The sequence below is a fragment of the Python bivittatus genome, unplaced genomic scaffold (genome assembly GCF_059951505.1).
Source record: "Python bivittatus isolate LINGU-HERP-01145 unplaced genomic scaffold, Pbiv_v1 ctg000310_np1212, whole genome shotgun sequence".
In the NCBI taxonomy this organism is placed as follows: domain Eukaryota; kingdom Metazoa; phylum Chordata; class Lepidosauria; order Squamata; family Pythonidae; genus Python; species Python bivittatus.
The window spans coordinates 10,104,275-10,125,275 of NW_028277054.1; the positions used below are offsets into that span (position 1 = coordinate 10,104,275).

General features: G+C 44.6%; 1 protein-coding gene across 4 annotated transcripts in view; it reads right to left on the reverse strand.

Moving 5' to 3' along the window:
• The window catches only part of HIVEP3 (HIVEP zinc finger 3), a 197,961-nt gene that overhangs the window by 67,553 nt on the left and 109,407 nt on the right, over nt 1-21,001 (reverse strand). The window contains exon 1 of one of the 4 annotated variants that reach the window (XM_088140050.1): nt 12,529-12,641. The exons of the other annotated variants lie outside the window; for them this stretch is intronic. The gene's annotated coding sequence lies outside the window, so the exon portion shown is untranslated. Of the gene's footprint in view, nt 1-12,528; nt 12,642-21,001 lie in introns of those variants that run through there. 4 annotated transcript variants of the gene reach the window in all.

Here is a 21,001-nt window from a genome sequence, read left to right on the forward strand (position 1 = left end):
CAGCAGGAGAAAGTCCTTCCCATCACCTTATTTTTCAGACTGGAGGTACCTACGACTGAACTGGAGACTTTCTGCATACAAACCCTCAACCTTCAGTCTATGGTTCCTTCTGAAAGAGGAAGTTAAAACCTAGCCCAAAATTATTAACATTAACTGCCAGCAAGAAGAGGCCCTTTTAAGATCCTGCACTTTTACTTTAGCTTGGGCTGCAGGTGATTGAAGCTGAGATTTTCCACCCCCAGTACATGTGCTCTTCCACTACCCTTTGATTTTCCCATTTGTCCTCAACAGGCTTGCTCACTACTGAAGACCTGGATCTACCGATGGAGCAAAATAAGGGGACAGAATGGAGTGTGGAGTCCCTGGAGTTCTCTCAGCTTGGCTGTGCTATCCAACCTACAACACATACATCTTTCAAGCAAATCTGGTCCTTATGCGACAATAAAATCCCATTGAAATTATGTTGGGATCCTGCTAATCCAACATCATGCAGATTAGCATTTCAAAATAGATGTTAATTGACAGGGAAGTTCACATGTAAACAGAAGGGTATCCCAAGCTAGCTGGCCCTAAAAGGGGCTAAAAGCTGCAGACAACCCATAAAAGTCTACAAATGAGCAAACCAACACTGCATCTAAAGAATCCAGAATATCAAAAATGTGGTCCTTGGAGTGAGCATCACCACAATACTGTTTCTCATTAATCACGGATATATACTTCACCACTGATTATTATGCTGAGAGCACAAAGGCAGTCAAACACCCAAAAAGGGGAAGCGTTAAGGAAGGCAGAGGAGGAAGTGATGCTTAGATGCAGTGTCTGAAGTTTATAATCCAAGACCAGCTTGCAGGACCTGCTAAAATCTGCAGAAATCCATTTAGCACGTGTTATGTTAAGTGTTTTGGATTCTGAATGAATGCAGTTCGTCTCTTATCCATCTATCTAGCTAGCTACATGTGTATGTGTGTAAAATCATACAGGGACTAAGGTAATAGAAATACTACAATCTTAAAACAAATGGTTTCACTAATATGCACTGACTGGGACAGGAAGCAGTTAAATAAGGAGGAAGCTAAATGTCTTGTTTTGAGACTTTAATAGGTATATTTCATTAATTTCTCTCTCACTCACTCCTTTCAGGCAGATTGATACAGAATGCCTAAAAAGCTGCTAAACTCACAACATGGGCCCTATTATTACAGCGCTCTCTTATTTTCACTTCACAAGGCTGCTCTTTCGCAGGATGCCTTCTACATGCCTGAAAGTCCCAGGAAGGGTACTTGTAAAAGAAGGCACCATTTATTGGAGCAGGCAGCAACAAAAGCCCCTTTGATGTTTCTGTTATTTATTGCATTTACACCCTGTCTTTCCTTGTTTTCATTCATTCATTCGATTTATATGCTGCCTTTCTTTCAGGAATTCTAGGCAGCATGGGGATGTCCCTTCATTTTATCTTCACAACATCTCCCTGTGAGAAAGGTCAGGCTTCCATGCTTTCCATGGTTCGGGGTAGACTTGAACCTAGGTCTCCCCAGTCCTAGACCAGAACTTAAGCTAGGGCTCCCCAAAGTGGTCAGTATTGACTCCTAAGGGTCAATGGGACTATTCAAGGGGTTGAGAAATAGCTGGGGTCAAGAAATAGCTGGGGGTCAAAAGGGGGTCAGTAAATGTCTGGGGATCAATAGTGGTCAATAAATGATAGAAGGTCGATTGGGGTTAATCCATCTTTTGGGGTCTCTGTAGAGCTCCACGCCAGTCCCTAGTCCTGAAGGCGAGGGAGCTAGCAGCAAGACGATGTTACCCAGGGTTGGATGGTCAGCTACCAGCAAGAGTGGTCTTGAGTTTTCTGTATTATTATTACTATTAGTAGTAGTAGTAGTAGTGTGGTATTTATTAAATTATTTTCATGTAATAAATGTTTGGGGGTCGATGAACAATCTGAAACTTCATGAAGGGGTCAATGAGCTGAAGAGTTTGGGGATTCCTGACTTAAGCATTGCCACACACTAGTATTGAGGGCAGGGGTCCCCTCAAAAGCTTTGACTGCCTCTGGAGCCCCTCCAACAGTCCTCACCAAACTATCATTTTTAATGCGACTGAAGGGATAAAATAATAAATAAAATAAATGATGAAATAATATAATAATATTATTTTTATAATATAATAATAAAATAAAATAATAAAAAATAAAATAAAAGGGATAAATGTGACTGAAGGGATAAATTACAGGAAGTAATCACAGGAACTCTGTATAACAGGGCCCTGCAGTGCTCCAGAGCTAAAGGCCAAAAGGAGGTTCAGAGAGGGGGCTTGATGAAAGCGGCTAAAACTCTGAGGAGTAGAGCATGGATGTTGCTGTTGCACTTGACAAGGAAAGCAAACTGGAAACAGCCTGCCCTTTCCAACCTGATACTTTTGCTAATGGGCTCACCTCTACCTGGATTCGTCCATGGCACTCAAGGATTCCTTTTTAACAAGCAAAAATGTGGCATTTTTGGATAGCAGACGTAGATTGTTCCTGACATGTGCAAATACAGGAAGGGTAAGTGAGTTGCATGTCCTATTTTAGCATTCATCACTCATTCATCTCCAAAATAGAGACACGTGCATCTTCCCCGTGAGGAGTGAGTGCTGTACCCGCACCAGCAACACAGGCAAGCACACACCTCCCCCCAACAGGAAAAAAGGATAAGTCCCCATTTTGCACATTTAATGATATGTGCTAAAAACAGGAAGATTTACTCAACTCTTCCTATATACACACACTGCATTAAAATACCAAAGCTGCTGCAAGATGCCATGTGGATACTGACATTTTTTCAAGCTCTTTTCTTAAACCTTCCCTAAACTTCATTAATTAATCAATTAATCAATCAATTAAAACATGTGTCGTCATCTGGGAGTACAACATACTCCTACAAGCTCCAAAGCACAACTCACACTTTCAATCAGTAAGCACACTCTGATCATTATCCTTATTCCTTACCCGTGAAAGGAGAGGCAACAAGGTTTAAAGATCCTGTATGGTGGTCCAATCCTAGTAATGTTATGATCGTCTCCAACCTTCATCCAGGATAGTTGACTTACAAAAGAGAACATTAACATATTTTACTCACTCCAGTTTGTATGCCAGTCCAGTCTGGAGACTAAGAGATGCTTACAAGGAAACAAATTCAGAGTAGAATTCAAACCAACAAAAAGAACCAACACCTTCTATGTACCTTCCATCTCAACGCCAATTGCCATCTGAAGAGCCAGGTCTTCAAGGCTCTTCAAATAGTAATTAGAGAGGTGGCCATCCAAATATCCAGAGGACCCAGTTCCAGAGGAGAGGGGTCATCATCAAGAAGGCTCGAGAACAGAATTCCTGAAGATGATATTCCCTTGGTGGTGGGAATCTCAGAAGGCTTTCTCTCCCTCATCTCAGTGGAGAGATCCAGATTCCACCCTGAGTCATTCTATGGTGGTGTTTTCTTATAGATATAGAAATTGATGAGTCCACCATCAATTTATATTCCATGAGCTTACCTCATGGAATAGACATGATTCCCTTGAGTGCCTTGCCCAGAAATCGGGTCTTTAGAGCATGCAGTCCTCAAATCCCCTTTCTGCAGCCTTCACAGCCCACTCCAGCCATAATTTCTGAAAAGGGACAGCATAGTTTCCCACCATTTTGAGACAGAAACAGATGGAAACAGTACCACCATCCCTACAAGAAGCATATTGCAGTTTTATAAAAATGAAGGAAAGCCTGAAGTGACATCCATGCCCTAGCTACAGCCCTAGTCACGTGTCGTATGGCTTCCATCGTCTTTGTCGGTGTTTCTCAATCTTGGCAGCTTTCAGATGTGTGGACTCCAACTCCCAGAATTCCCCAGCCAGCAGCTGGCTGGAGAATTCTGGGAATTGGAGTCCACACATCTGAAAGCTACCAAGGTTGAGAAACGCTGCTCTTTGTGAACCTTAATATAAAGCCCTTGGTCATGAACAGGGTGCCTGCTCCTGTTTCAACTGAATGGGGGAAGGGCAACATAGAAATACTCCCAGTCATAAGATGGGAACAAAAGCCTCCAGTTTTGGGGGGGGGGGGTTAAAGACCCCCAAATTTTGCAAGATGGTTCTACAGAGCCAGAATGGTTCACAGTTTGTAACCGTCCTATCCTCCTTCTTTTTAATACTATTCAAATGGTTGGCTATTATTCACTTCCAGATTCCATAAATGAATTACTGTATGTGTTGCATATTGATGGCAAAAAGCTATTTATTTTCTGATGGGTGTTTTCAAGACTGGCAAACCTGAGTTGAGGCTAACTAGAAATACGAGATTTCAAGTTCTAGGACTGAAGCCCATTTATATGTAAGTACACAATTTCCATCGGAACCTAACCCAAAGAGCTTGGAGCAGCATAAATGGTTCTCTTTGCCCACTATGATCTTCACAACAACCCTGTGAAGTAGGCTATCTTGCAAACTAGAAACCAACAAACTTCCTGGACTGAACAGAGAGATGAACCCAGATTTTCCCAGATCAGATCTGATGTTCTACCATAACACTTCACTGGAATAGTGCAAGAAGTGTATAACAAAACGGTAGGGCACTGATTTAGTAAATATTTTAAAACAATTTAAATAACAGAAGGAGAAAACAAATTCCAATACTAGGAAGCCAATTATATTTTTTTCTGATTTATTTTTACATATCTGATTCCAATCCTTGCGCCTCTAGATTGCTAAGATTAATAGATTTATTTATGCAATTGTCTTATAAAGCAAAGCAGTTCAAAATGCGATGAAGAGTAACTTATTTAACCAAAAAGAAATGCTGGATAAAGACATTTAGCTCTATTAAAACCTTAAGTGAAGTAACTATCTCAGAATGGAGGGGAAGGGTCAACGAATGCATCCCACTCCGCTCGCTTACCATTTTCTCTTTGAAAGTAAAACTGCTGTATCTATTTCGGATTTTCCTCACGTCAAACCATAATTCCTTACCCCGAATTTAAAATGAAACCAACGCATTGAGTAAAGAGGAGCCTGACAGCAAACCCACGACTAATAAACTCACTCAAGCTGGTTTTACAAGTTCTTTTCCCACTGATGCTTTGGTTCTCCTTTCTGAGACAATACGCCCCGTGTAACGTCAGCCAAGGCCGTACAGTGGCATTTAGGCTCGCAGTTCTTCATTGCACACAGAAGCAAAAAATAGCAAAACTTAGAACTAAAAATAAGAACTTTTTGTGTATGCCATGTTAGCCAACGTAACATAAATTGTGGGGGGGGGGAGGGCGGGGAGGCTGACCAGCTTTCAGCTCAATGAATTCTTAAAGGTGACTGTCTGGAGCAGTGTTTCTCAACCTTGGCAGCTTTAAGATGTGTGGACTTCAACTCCCAGAATTCCCCAGCCAGCATGAGAATTCTGGGAGTTGAAGTCCACACATCTTAAAGCTGCCAAGGTTGAGAAACACTGGTCTGGAGCTTTGGAGGAAATGGCCACGAGTGCATGCAAATTTGGCGTTTAAAAATGCGTATCTTTCTCAAGTTTCAGAGACATTCTACAACAGCACTGCCACAATCAGAGAATCCTACAGGGGCCAGGCTGCCTGATATTTCAGAGAGAGGTGAGGGAGAATTTAGGTTTGCATTTTTAGAACCCCTTGATCTCACCCACATTGCCTGAATGTATACAGAATGCCCAGAACTTTCCCAAATTCTCACCTTAACAATTATGCACAGAAATGCATGGGCGCTGTGTGCTGTAACGATGTCTGTGTTACGGTCTGTGTACATTTAAAAATAACATTTTGTCTTTGCTTTCTTTTTAAAGAGGCTGGTCTAGAAAAGGGATGGAAGGACTTAAGAGTGAACACTTGCAAGCCTGAAACTGATTTGTCCATCCCAAATTTTGGAAGCACTTGGGGACTCAAGACATGATGTGCAGAGTAGCTTCAGCAGGTCTCGCACTCCAGAATGAGCAGAAAAGCAACAAAACACCAGCAAGGAGCGATGTCCAGAAATACCACGCGTGCTAACTGCACATTTTCCACAAAGTACACTTAACTGCGCTTCAACCTGGATCAAGTGGAGGGCATTAAAAAGGAGGTAATCTTTTCCTCCCCAAAATGTCTTAAAGGTAATCTCTTCCCCACCTCACAATTATTTTCCCCCAAAGTGCATTTAACTGCAGGATGCCCATTTTTCTCTGCTTATAGAAAGCTCATCCTTAGCTCTCGTTCACCCAAGGATAATGCGTATTGGAACACTGCTTTTGCAAAAATTAAGAACGAGCTCAGTATGTGGCCCCTCCTACTGCCAAAATGACACCACTCAGAGACAAAAGGGAGGTGTCAGCAGATTTGTGGAGGGAGGAGGGAAGATCAAGATTTACAGAAGCACTGAAAGGGAAACAAGAGGAACTCAAACCTCTGTGAGAAATATATTCAGGCTGACTGTTGGAGGGAAAAGGCAAGTTTTCCCTGAAAAAAAAAAGTGTGGGTGTCTAGGAAGGGCACTCCAATATTTTACAGCCAGTTGCACTAGTATCATAGGGTACGTCATCATGGTGACATGATGTAGGTAGAGCAAAGGGTAAAACTGTTTAGTGGCTAAATGCGGCCCTCAGAGACTTCCACAAGTTCTTGCCAAGATCATGGCCAATATTCCAGACATATGTAACACCGACCACACCAGAAAGGCCCTGCCTTTTCCTTAACGTACGCACCAATCTGTGTACTTTCCAAGTTACAAAACGTGTCGTAAGCATCAGAAAAGAGGTAAATGATGGCAGCTATCTATGTTTCAATTCATGTACAGGTTCAGAAAGCGAAAAAAGGTAAAGCCAACCCACCTTCTTCCCATCTCCTGGCAGGCCACGGTGGTTCCCTTCTTAACGGTTTTTAAGAAGTCCCACCCCAGCTCTTTCTCTCTGCTTAGTAGCAATGCTTTCAGATTTGCTTCCAACTGATTTTGCTGGTTTTATTAGCCCGCGGCTGCTACTCTGTTACATGCGAGTGGAGGCTTTCAGGAGCACATCCATACAGAAGGATGTCTGTGCACCAGTCTGGGTACGCATTATGTTGAAAATAGGATGGGTTTGTACTGTATCTTGTGAGCCTCTTTGGAGCTTGTTTAGAGGAGAGGCTGTATATAAATAGCCCAGTGAATAAATAAAATATGTCTACCAGTTCCTTTATCATCTTGGATTCTTTCCCTTGGAACGTGTTGTGAGCTTCTCACATTTAGAAAAACCATAAATGTATCCCACATACATTTTATTTATTTATTTTGTCCAATTTGTACAAATTCTCAAAATCACATCATAGAGCAGTTCTGTTACTTATACTACCTCCAGCTCTTTGGCCTAGAAAATATCCCTGGGCCAAGTTATCTCTAGTTCCACTGCTGGCTTTTGCTTTATCCTAGGAATTGTGTTCCCTCCCTACAAGGCACTTTATTTTCCCAGAAAGATTTGTGAGGTTTCAAAACCCTTCCTCTTCAAGAAATAAAAACTCAGTCTGTACTTTAAAAAAAAAAATCTGTTATGTAAGTCACCAAATCAGGGAGGGAGTAACAGAACATACTCAAAGATGCATAAACTACTTGAACATTACCAAAAACAAAGAAATAAAAACTCTATTGGCCAGGCCCTAAAAATCAATCCTAACGTCACTGGAAAGAGAGAAAGTGTACAGGAGCGTGTGGACCTTAATTTAGTCACTGATCAAAACTGCAAATACTCACATACCTAAATCCAAAACACAAATTTTAAGCAAATTTCAAAAAAGCAAACCCAAGTTAAACAAACTACTTAGTCAAGAAGATAGCTCCTAAAATGTACCGTAATCCACCTGCATACCTAAGGATCTCAGCAATGCATTTTGATGGCTATCAAACAAAATTTAGCTACCTTGTAAGGTATCTCAGAGTCCTTATCCACAAGAAGGAAATTTACGCAGAAATCCTAGGCATGACCAGGGATATTTTTTATAAGAGCAGTTATAATAACAGCTGTGTCTCCATTAAATATACAGTTCCCAAGCCATGGAACAAAGGCATCAGGAATTTTGCTAAATCTGCTCTCTAATTTCAGTGGGATGTGATGCTAGCATTAATCCTCTGCAGCACTCAGGAACAGAGGGTGACCTAAGATACCTCAGACCAGTGTTTCTCAACCTCAGCAACTTTAAGATGTGTGGACTCCAACTCCCGGAATTCCCCAGCAAGTTTGAAAAACAGTGCAATAGAGCTAACAAGGCTATGCTACAGCACAGCAAGACAACAAGATTAGCATTAACAGATCTGGCCCCATCAGAAGGAAAAGGCTGCTCCCTCAGCTTCAGGACTAGAGGTCTAGCATGCAAGTTAGGGTTCACACACCACACTGAGCCCTGATTTCCACTTAGTTTAGCTTACTGTCCAGTCCTAGCCACGGTGGTTGGTAAGCCATAGTTTATGGCTTAGCCTGCTCTGCAGAGCTTCTAACTGTGATCAACTATGATGAATGAAGCCACGCCTTGCCTGTTAAGATGTACAAACCAGCCAGATGTACAAACCTGTGTATAAGGTAGTGTTCTTTTTGCTCCACATGGACTGCTGCTCTGTTCAGGTGGCCAACCAGGTCCTGTGCTACAGCCTGATGCTCCTTTAAAGGAAAACACACCCGCATTGTTGGTGCTTCCTACTTTTTCTAATCATCTATTTAACTTCTCACTGTTACTCCCTTTATGCTTGAATGCATTTTACCTGAAAGTGCTTTGCTGGATCAGGGAGCAAAGAAAGCGGTCAATGAGACCATTGGCGCTTCTGTCCCATTTGCTAGCTCCAACTCCTCCAGTCTCTTATTTCTCCCAGAAGCCTGCCAGATGCCTCCAGGAAAACTGCTGCAAGGAGGACGGCAGTAGCCTACTACAACACTAATCCACTGAAACTGATACTGCTACTGGGGAAATGCAAGCTAAGCACAGCAGGATTCTTCACTAAATTGGCCTGTTTGCTATTAACAGGCTTAATTCTCGCAGTTTGCTCATAACACAGTTGTCTTTCTCTTGTTCCTGTATGCGTCTTGATAGAACATGTGACAGCAAGGCAGTGGCAGCAAGAAGGAAGAAACAGGGCCAGGGGGCCATGTGCCCTTTGCTGCAAGTTATCCAGCAGTGGCTACTTCTGGCACTTGTCATTAGTGGCAGTTCTCGATAAGCCGTCCTCCCAGAATTTGACTCATCCCCATTTTACGTCCTTCTTCTGTGTCATACTTTAATGACAGGCTTAATGAAGAAGCAGTCTTTCTCTTTTTCATGCCTAGAATCTACTATCATTCCATTTCATTGGTTGCTCTGGAATGATAAAAAAAAAATTTTTTTAATTCCTCCCTTTCTATCTCTCTTCTCTACTTCCTATAAAACTACTGGGGTTTAGCAAGAGATTCAGACAGACACCCGATTCTCCCAATCCTCTTTCTGCATAAGAAATAATCCACCATAACCAAAGACGACACTGATGTTTTTGAAATTGTGCAACAAGCAAAGCAGACCAGGGAGCGGGGACTGTCCAGTGAGTAACAACAGATCTCTTCCTACATCTGGCTTAAGGGGATCCTGAGATCCAATAATAGAAGAACAAGACAGAGACATGAGACAGCATAAAAAAAAAAAAATCAGCCAGCAGGGTTCCGCATTTCCTAGTTTCCAGCGATGGACATCTTAATTTTGCAAGCAGTATACCCACCCAGTTTCCTCCCAGCTATGAATCGCCTGTTAGGCATCAGGCTTTACATTATAAATCATCCCAAAAGCTGACATCACTTCCAGGTGAACCAATTCCAGTTACAGGCAGTTTTAAGCCTCAAAAATAGGAAAGGCTATACGGGATGGGGAGAGGAATGGAGACGTGAATGTCTATGGGGTAGAAGATAAAATACACCCTTAACTCTGCCAGCTTTGACACCAAGTTCCACACATTTTTACCATGCAGCCTGAAACCTACTTGTCTGTTTCACAGTCTAGCTTCGGCAACAAAGCCTGTGATATTAATTTCCCCCGAGAAGGATTGAGTAGCTTAAATTATTACAGCTCATTTAGCAAGACTTACTGCGTTTAAAAAAACATAAATAATAGTAAGCCACATGCAACTGCTAGTTCCTCAGCCTTCCTCTGCAACCCAGTGCCCAGATGGACAGCACGCATTTGCTAGAAAAACCCAATTGATTTAAACGCAACTTATTTTCAAAGAAACCTACTGAGGATCGTCGTGAAAAAGTTTCAACCATTTGAACCAACTACAGTAAATTAGAATGAAAGAAGATTTGGTGTACTTATGCTTCCCCACCTGGCCTGACTAGGATTTAATTCTGTGCAAAGTTTCACAACTAGTCTTCCCCTCCTGAATGGAAATTATGGAAGGTGTTGTCTAAGACGCCTAGCAGCACCAGGCTGTGGAAGGTAAAACTACAGAATTATTCCCCAGAAGTATTACTATTGCTTTAATAACCTTTCAGCCTTCACTCAAATGCTCTCTGCTCTGAAGGTTCCCAAACTCCACCTTCCACAAATATATCTGAATCACTTGTAAACCTAGTTTAACCAGACCCCAGAAATCTATCCAAAAACAGCATATTCAGTACAGTACCGTACCTTTTTTTGTGCAGGCAGGTAAAAGCAGGGCCAGGTTTAGCTATGGCAGAGTAGGCACTGGCCTAGAGTGCCAAACCTTAGGGGGCACTAACACTCCCCTCCTGCCAAATCCTTCCAAAAATACAAATCTTTGCATTGGTGGGAGGTGGCGCCATCAGTCAATGTGGCCTGGGGGTGCCATACAGTCCTGGGCTGGCACTGGGTAAAATGACTTCTATTTGGAATGTGCTGACAATTAATTGCATTTTGATGAACCCGGATTCTAGTAATATAAGAAACATGCTACCTCCTGCGGCAGAATCACAGTACAAGTAGTACTTGCTTAACAACTGCCTCCTTTAGTGACTGTTCAGTTACGACGGTGATGAAAAAGTAATTTTGCAACCAGTCCTTGCTTGTGTGACCTTCGCAGGTCTGTAAAGCAAAGGAAAGCTGAAATCAGGTCGTAAGCACAGTCATGGTTTCACTCAGTGACTGCTTCTCTTAATGACCCAGTTGCCAGTCCCAATTGTGAGGGCTAAACGAGGACTAACTGTATTCTAAAGTCATTTAGCTAAGGTCATTTAGCGCTACCCCATCCTTAATGCACCAGCTAGGTGGCAGCCCTGAGTTGACCTTGGCTGTTCTCATCAGCTAAGCAGGGTCAGAGCTGAGGCCATCACGAGATCCCAGAATTGTAGGCTAGACTACAGGGGGTGGTTGAAAAATATCCCAGAAGAAGGCGGCTGTTCTCCCCATTGAGCTCAACAGGAAACAGACTTTACCTTTCACGTATTCCACTGGCAAACCTGTGAAAGCATTCCAGATTTCTGGCCCTTCAAACTCCGCTCAAAACCTCCAGCAAACAGGAGTCCTGTATGTCTCCGGGCACAGCCCGCCACTGTCCGTCAGAACTTCTCTCCTAACTTTAGCGGAAATCCTCTCCTTGCAGTCCTCTCTTCTGCCTGCTCCCTCCAATCCAGAGCTGATTTCAGAGGCATACTTTGCATCCAGGAGACTCAGGATAGCCTGAAACATCTTCTATCACCACACCATACCTCCCCGCTCAACCTGCTTAGTTCAGTATCACAGGAGGCCAAAACTACTTGGTAGGCATTGGAGGCAGATATTTGTAAATCACTTCGATTTAAAACAAACGAACAGATCACCAGTAACGAAATGCATCCAGAATGTAACTGGCCTATCACTGCCTCCTAACTCTCCCCCAAAACATCTGGAAAACACCCATCTTACCAGAGAGAAAGCAGAGTTGAGTTGACTCTGGGGACTCACTCCCAGGTACACGTGCAGGGCTTCCCTTGCTCAATCACCCATTCCCCGCCTCTCCCCAAACACCCTGACCTTGGGAGCTCCTTCCCTCCAGCCTATTCATTCCTGATCTGCCGGGGAGCTCCCCGGACGATCTCTTCCCTCTGCTTGGCGCGCCAAGCCCAAAGTAACCCCCGCTCCGTTGCTCCGGAGGTTAATTCCCCAGCGAGGAGGTTTCCTTTTGAGGGAGGGAGCGAGTGGGGCGCCGTAATGAGAGGCATCCTCGCACTCCGCCCAGGCTAGAGAGCGCCTCTTCGCTCCGCTCTCCAGCGCTGGCTCCTGGCCTTGAGCTGGCCGGCGATCAAGAGCAATCAACCCTGGCTTAATAATTACCCGATGGAGCATTTCTGCACCCAGCCAAAGTCCCGATTGCGCCTTACAGCCAAGTGACCTCATCAAGGGGGAGACGTGCCCGAGTGTTACAACTGGGCGAAGTTCGCCTCGGGAGGGGGGGTCCCTTCCTCTCCCTCCCCGCCCGCCCGTCCGCCACCCAGCTGACCACAGCCCGCAGCTGATCGCGGGCGAGAATCGCCTGGCGCTGCTGCCTTCGCCACTCACGTGGCACCAGGCGCAGAGGCGGCCGGGGCTCCCTTACCCAATCTCCGCGGCCACACGCTCCCCGCGCCGCCGCCGTGACTTGCTTCGCCGCGGAAGAAGTCGGAAGCTTGCAGATGGGGGGCGGGGGAGACGCTTCTCCGCCGAGCGGCGGCCCCCCGAAAAGGGCCATTTTAAAGCTCCTTATTTGGGCAGTGATGTCAAGGGAAGTTGCTCAGGCGGCGCCACCCACTTTTTTTCCTCGCTCGCGCTCTCCTCCCCCCACCGCTACACATTGTTTCCTACGGGCCGGCAGCTGCTCCAGAAAAACCGCCGGGCGAGGGACTTCTCCCAGGGCCGCGGCGGCCGCCGCCTCCGTTCCTTGGCGCAAAGCGCCTTCGTGCGCGGCCGGCGCTGGCCCGCGGAGCCGCCGGGAGGAATGCCAGGGCGCGGAGGCCGGGGAGCTCAACCGGCGCTTGGCGCTAACCCTCGGGCAGATTCCTTCAAGAGCCAGTCCCGCTCTGGGCTGGGTTGGGTGGCAGCCGGGTGGGGCGGGAGCAGGCAGCAGTAAGCCACCCCTGTCCTTTATTAAACCACGTGGATCGACCATAACAAAGCGACCGACGACTCATCTTGCAGAAAATCTCTGCGGTCGCTAAGAGTCACCCCGACTTCGTGGCCTATCCTCAACCCTGCGAAGGTGAAACTCGGATCCCAAAATGCTCCTGCCCTTTTCTGCTCGCCTTCCGACTCGTAGACTCCTGCGGCGGACTGAGCGAAGCAGCCGGGGAGCCCGGCAGGCCGCCGGGAGAAACGCTCTGTACGCGCTCAGAGAAAAGGCAGGCGGACACCAACCGCACATGACCGATCCCTCTGGCGCGCGCCGGCCGAGGAAGCCGAAAGAAGCGCTCTCGCCGGGAAGCCACGGGGGAACCCAAGCCCGCGCGGAGCCGGCCCTGGCCAGCCACGCGGCGGCGGCAGCGGTTGCTTGGCGACGCAGCAAGACGGGAGCGCGCCGGCTTCCAGCCCGCGCCGCGCGTCCCAAATCAGGGGTCTTCGAGAGAGGGGCAAGCAAAGCGCCGCGACTTTGGAAGCGCGAAGCCGCGAAACGGAGCGCTCTTGGAAAGGGAGGGCACCAACCGGGCTGGGTTTCCTCGGAGTCAGAGCGGGGAGGACGCCGCCGGCCCGCGCCCCCCGGCCCTTCCTCGCCCTCTCGCCGCCGCGTCTGAAGCCGCCCGGTCCGTCCGCGCCGCAGCCCACCACGCCCCGCCGTCTATCGCCGACGGTTGGCTGCGGGCAGGTCCCCCTCGCCCGCGCGCAGCCAAGCCTAGTCGCTGAACCAGTGGCTCGGCTCGGCTCGGTCTCGGCCCACGGGCCTGCCCCCCCCCCCCCGAGGCAGGCAGTCTGAATCGTACCTTCGAGTCATTTCCCTTTCACCCTCCCCTCCACACACACACACACACACCGAGATCTTCCTCCGTCAAGGAACCGGCAGAGCAGCGTCGGGTCTCTTCGGCTGCCTTCGCAGCGATTGAAAGCTCCGCTGACTGAAAGGCGTGCAACTTCGGCCCTTTCAAAAGTAAATGCCCGGGCGCGCATCTGCAGCATGGCATAAAAAGGGCCCGGGGATGGCTGGCACCTGAAAGGGTTGCTCCCTCTTGCTCTGCACTCGTTTGGGGTTGCTTCCTTGCTCCCTGCCTCCAATTCCAACTTTGTAATTCAATTCTGAAAGGTCCCTACAGTTAAAATAAATGGCTTTTACTTTCTGGGCCTTAAAACAGCCGAGGCCTAGGCAGCGCCTTTTCAGGTGGTCCATACAACTTTCATAGTTACATACAGGACAACCTGAATGTGGGTTGAAGCCATTACAAGAATGTCAGCTGGCAGGGACCAGGCTGGGCCTTCTCCGCCCAGCCTCTGCCCTCTGGAACATTCTCCCTTCAGAGATTAGGATGACCCTGACCCTGTTGGCCTTTCGTAAGGCCCTACAGACCAGGTTATGTGCCCGGGCCTGGGGCCCTGAGTGTGCTAAGGGTCCCATTTCTTGGCTATACTGATAATTATAGGATAATTTTTCTCAGCTGCCATATATATTTTGTGTTGTATTGTGCCTGTTTTAATTATTTTTATGATTGTTCACCACCCAGTCACTTGGTTGAGATGGGCAGCTACAGAAATTAAAATGAAATCAATAAAGGTAAAACTGCCCCCAAATTTTTGGGATACTATATGCTTTAAAGATCTTTGCCTTCCGAGACAACTACAAAAAGTGGGTCTTTTTCCAGAGTGGCACCTTTTCCATTCCTCACTGCATGGAAGTTTCAGATGTTTGTTGAAAGATTAAAACTGCAGGACCCCGAAAGGAGGTGGGTCAGGCTTATTTTAGCACCCTGTTGTTCATTGGACCTTATTGCAGTTTACTAGTGTTTTGCTGGAATGACTGCGTAGCTTTTATGTAACTGGAAGGACTATAAATATATTCCTTTAAAAAAAGGAAGCAGGAATAATAGAAGCTAAATTGGATTTGGGGTGGGGGGTGGTAAAAAGGCTGTTTTTAAATAGTTCACTTTGGAGCTTAGAACCAACGCAAGTCAATCATCTAACTCCGAGCCGAGACTGAAGTAGCCTGCCTCAAACTTGGAAAGGCTGTGTTTACGTAGTAATAGAAAGTTGCCTCAAGCTGGGAACAATTGTTTGCTTTGTGGGGACATGGGATGTATCCAGCCAGCCTGCAAATCATATATGCTTCGTTCATGACTCAAAAGGAGGGAGGGTCAACCTGGCCTCTTCCTCCTGGCAACATGCTTTTCTTCAGTGACAAGCAGGGGATGTGGTCAAACGACTTCCATTCCTTTATTGATTCAGGAGGGGGGGAAAATGCCCTGCACCCATTTCCCACCACATTGCACCCCATTCCCCTTGAACTGACACAAGCAAATGGCATCTTTTGTTTTTCTTTTGAAAGCGGCCATCCCCAAGAATTGCTTTGCGTGCAAACTTGCCAGAGGAAAGACAGCACAAATTTGTCTGGCTAGCTTCCCTGGAATCCAACACTGACCAGGGGACCCCAGCATTCGTTTTCCTGCCCAAAGTTTTTTTTCTTTTTGCAAAAAAAGAGAGAGAGAGAGAGAGAGAGAGAGAAAGCAATGCTGTGGTCAGGCTGAACCAGTAGTTGGTCTGAAGCTATGGTGTTGAGGTAGAAAGGATATCTCTTGTGGGCCGAGGAATGTCTGGCAAAACCCAGCATATTCAAAGGAAAGGAGAGGCCTCACACCCAACCACAGCATGGGACTGTTGCCAGCTGAAAAACACAGTTCCTGTTTCTGAGCCTGCCTTGTACAGCCCAGTTCACCAGCGCCAAAGATTTGCCAGCTCATGACCGTTGCTGCTGCAATGTCTACTTTAAACAAGCCCGAGAGGCTTTCTCTGCTGTAACAGGACAACGGATCTGATAGCTCACTCTTTTCCATAAATCAAAACTGAGAAACTCGGCCATTTGCTAGCCGTGCTCAATTCTGAAAATGGACTGTGCTAGCATTCTCGGCTGAATGGGGAGTCGGGGCAACCAAGATAATTTAACGTGAGATGGATGGCAATACAGTTGTTGTCTAGAGGTTCAAAGTGATGCTTCCAAAAACAGGTGTGGAGACGGAGCTCATGCTTCACCTTAAGCATCACATAACGGAACCGAGTATTTCTTGCAGCCAAGAGACCAGGTATCATTGGGTGCCAGTTTGCTTCTGGGTCCAATTCAAGGTGTTGGTTATCACCTTTAAAGCCCTACATGGCATGGGACCAGGTTATCTAAGGGACCGCCTCTCCCCTATGACTTCAACCCATCCCACCCACACAGAGAGGGCATTCTTCAGACCCCCCCAGTGAAAGAACTTCGACTGGTGGGGTCCAGAAGGCAGGCCTTCTCTGCGGTAGCCCCCGCTCTTTGGAACATTCTGCCCCTGGAGGTGCAATTGGCCCCCACATTCCTGGCCTTCTGTAAGGCTTTGAAGACCTGGTTCTGCCACCTGGCCTGGGGTGGGGTGAGAATACCTCAAGCATGGGGATGGCTAGCCCCATAGAGGCCTTCTGCCTTCAGCCTCAGATTTTTCATCCTCTTGGACTCTCCTTCCCCTTTTTAGTAATGTTTTTAATTAAGGTTTTATGTATTTATATATTTTATGTATTTAATGTTTGTTGTGAATTGCCCAGAGTTCCCCCATTGGGGGGAGATGGGCGGTTGAAAAATTTAATTAATAAATAAAATAAAATAAAATAAACCCAGCATATTGCACATTTCAGTTACAAACAAGCAGAAACATAATACTGTAGAAAGAATGCAACTGTGTCAGAAAGTCAAACAACCGGACCATAGCCAGAATTGCTTGCTTGCTCATTTGACTGACTGACTGACTGACTGTCAAGGTGGCATACATAAAGCTCCTTCCTCCTGTTATCCCCACAACAACCCTGTGAGGTGGGTTGGGCTTAGAGAACAACTGGCCCAAAGTCACCCAGCCAGCCTCTGTGCCTAAGGGTTGACTACAACTCACAATCTCCTTGTTCTTATTGGCACTGACAAAAACTGAACCTCTGTTAATGACACCCCCATGTTCCAATAAAGGTGAATATGTGTAGCTCAGGGTTCAACGGTGGAGCCCTTGGGGTTCTCTGAGCTTGGTTCTTTTCTTGCACATGTTTCATTACCCGGCCAGGTAACATCTTCAGTGCTAAAACCCCCATGTTCACATCCACAAATGTTCAAGGTAAAATTTGGCAGGCCTACCACCTATCTGATGAGTTCCTGCATCAGAATTATAAAACAAAAAATGTTCTAGTTTTTCCTTCATGGTCACTCCACAGACACATGCTACAATAGTTCACCTTTTCCTCCCCCATTTATTTATTATTTATTTATTATTATTATTTATTATTATCATTACGCTAATCCTGTAGGGTAATAAAGGGTGAGGGATTGCCTTATAGCGAATGGAGATTTCAGTATGAATCCACCTAGTTCAACATTGCAGCCTTGCTTCCACACTAGTGATTTCTAGCATCTTCTGGCATCATCCAGCCAGAATGTAATGAAATTATACAAAGCCTGTTTTTACTATTGATATATTGGCACAGCAATGGCTGGATGACTCTAAAAGGTATTACAAATCACTAGTATGGAAATGGCTTATGCTAACTTTGACTTTTACAAATCACGAAAGATGTCCTGTACTTATTGGAATAGTGCATTTTCCAACCTGCATTCCAAAATTCAAGAGCCATTCATTCAAGTTTCATATACCCAAAGAGAATTCAATGCATTTTTTTTCTCACGATCACTTCCCCACATGGGTGTGTGTAGGTGTACATGTGAATGTGTATGCATGTTTATATATGCCACCCTTCTCCAACCTGGCACCCTCCAGATTTTGTCAGCCTCCAGGTTGACTCAGCCTTAGAAACTGGAAACAAGGCATGTTTCAGAAGTACTAAATTTTCATTCCGATAGCGGAATGAAAAAATGTTCATACTACAAAGAGAGACTTAAATAGTTAAAGTCTTCACAAGGCTGCACGTTAGAACATCTGGGGTTGCAAATCACGTTTCTGATTTTCTTTTATTCCAGTTACCTCTTGTTGCATAATCTAGTTCAGAATATTCTTCCACACAAATGCCATTCTGTAAACCCTCACAAACTGATAGCTCACCTCCTATCATTGGCCATGGGTTGACTTATCAAATCAAGGCTTCTCCCTCCCTTCCTCCCTCTCCTTGTAATTCTGCTTCAGCATCCCAAGGGATGTGTTCATGCAGAGACAACTTCTATGCACAAGCATCTCCATGGATACATACAACCTTTGTGGTAATCTCTGAAACTATAGTGGCACTCTTTTTTCCATTAGCAGCAACACTTAACAAAGTTAACTGTTAGAGTTACTCCTAAGAAGACAACCATGTCCCCCCACCCACCCACCCACGTTGAAATTATCTTCAGCTTGGACCACGTTCCTTTCATAGCCTTAAGGACAGAGAAATCTATCCACCTGAAACCAGCTCTCCTTGTGGAAGAAACAGGTAGAGACAAGAAAAAAGCACCTGGAATACAATATGCCAGCATGAAGACAGAAAACAGAGCTGCATTCCTGGTAGCCAACAATGAACGCTCTTGCTCGTGCCCCTCACACATCTGTAACAAGCAGGGTACTGTAATGCTGATGGAGGTAGAAGTATCCTACCTATTCAGTCTACCATCCTTCACAACATCTGGCTCATTCTGGATTTATCAGCATCTGGGGACAGAGAGTCGTCGCCTTGCCCAGATGGTCCAGTTTCAACTGTTTGTTGCTTCAAGTATGTTGTGAGGTTCACCAACTTTTATTAATTCTCACACAAAAACCATGACAAGTTTTGACTGGAAAGATCACAAGAGGTTAATTTAAAAATAGAGACAAAATGTCTCACTTGAATACATCAACTTCTGTTTCAGTGACTGACCCTTCATGTATGTTTTTTTCATGCTAGGAAAGAAACCAAAAATTTATCCTACTATTTTCACACTGAAAATACATGTGTATCCTTCATCCCTCTAAACCCATTTAGACACTTTCCATTCTGATATCCTTATGAATGCAGTATTTTAAGAAAAGTCTGTGATGAGAAGAAAAAAGCTACAGATTTCTTTCTTTAAAAAAAGATCTCTAGGGCTAAGCCCACCCTTGAAATCTTACATTTTAATTTCAATATCATTTCCAACAAATAAATCAAACAATGTTGCTTTGTGTGAGATTGGGTTGGGCAAGGAAAAGGAGAAATGAATTATATTATAGTTACAATGTGTATATATAACAAGATAGCTGTGAATTCAGCTCAGATGTTCTTTCTTTTATTACTATTTATTTTAGAACAGCCTGGGTTACATTTTAAAGTTACTAATAAAGTACCTCTTATGTGAGATGCCATTTTAAAATAACATTATATATAATTAATAGGTCTGTGCAATGCTTCCAATTCAATTCTCAAAAGGTGCTTCAGAGCTGCAAAGGGCAGTCATGTGATTCTAGAAAAAGATGTGGCTGCTTTAAAGAGTTGCAAACAGGTGCTACAGTTACAGTCCCACATGATTTAAAGCAGCTTTTTCCAAATTCTTTCTGGTGTTGCAAAGCCTTAGTAACAAATTAACATAAAAGGAAAGAGATGGTAGAAAATCAAACAAATGAATGTTCCTAATAGGACAGAGGACTGAAGGAATCTGCCAGTTTTATTTTCTTCCATACTGGAATTAAAAAAAAAATCAAATTATTTTTCCTACATATGAAGAAACACGTGCTGATTGGTAAGTTACTAAAATCAATGAACCAAAGAAAATTACCCATCCTCACTGGCCAGTGTTTGTTTTCAACATGGAGAAAACCGGATTGTAGCTGTCTGACATGGAATTGTTAAAGGGAAATATACCGTCCAGAAAGATGGGAAATTAACAGGTGGCAATCCAAATTAATCATCTAAATGCAACCTGTCAATAACCTCAATCTCCTCTGTTATTCTGGGAGTCTCCCCACCAATAAGTTCATCTTTTTTTGGGGGGGGGTGCCTTTGAGTCAGTGTTGTCTCCTGGTGACTGCCTGGACTAGTCCCTGCAGTTTTCTTGGCAAGGTTTTTCAGAAGTGGTTTGCCATTGCCTCCTTCCTAGGGCTGAGAGAGAGTGACTGGCCCAAGGTCACCCAGTGGGACTCGTGTCTAAGTCTGGACTAGAATTCTCAGTCTTCCAATTTCTAGCTTGGTGCCTTAACCACTAAACCAAACTGGTGTTCTCTCGCTTATCCCCATGCTTTTCTTCCCTTTAGGAAGAACTTCCTACATTTTTGGTGAGTTTGCATTTTTAAAAAATCCAAATCGAACAAATTCTCATCCATCCTAAAAAGAACTAGGTTAGAGACTATATTTTGATTTTAATACGCACATCTTCACAGCCCAATGATTTTCCTTGCCCAAATCAAAGTATCAAATAACATTTCTGCCTAAAGGAGTTCAGCTCAATCTAGCCTGGTTTGTATAAATAGGATAACCCTGCATCCTATTCTGTTCATCACGGTACAAAGTAGGTTGGGGGGTTTTTTCAACTACCCCAAATTATACAACCATTGTTGTATGATTTCCACAATGTACTTTTTTAAAATTATAAAATATACTTTTTAATTTTTTTAAATTATAACTTATGCTTTAGATCCCATGTTTATTTATTTGTAACATACAGTACTGGTTGTATTTTACTCTTTTATTCTTTTTATATGTCTTTGATTTTTTTTTTTAAAGGAGAAACAATTATATCATACACAACCAAGTCTCTGGGCCACAACCACAGCATGAGCATTCCTTAACAGCACCAATTCCCCCCTTTATTCCTATGATGTTGCCTTCATCTTATTCCCAGCTGGAGTTCATATTTATTTTTGATTGACTAACTAGTTTATTACTGTATTTTAATCTGATTTATGTGATTATTTATTCTGATATTTTTTTGTGTACATTATGACACAAGCTGC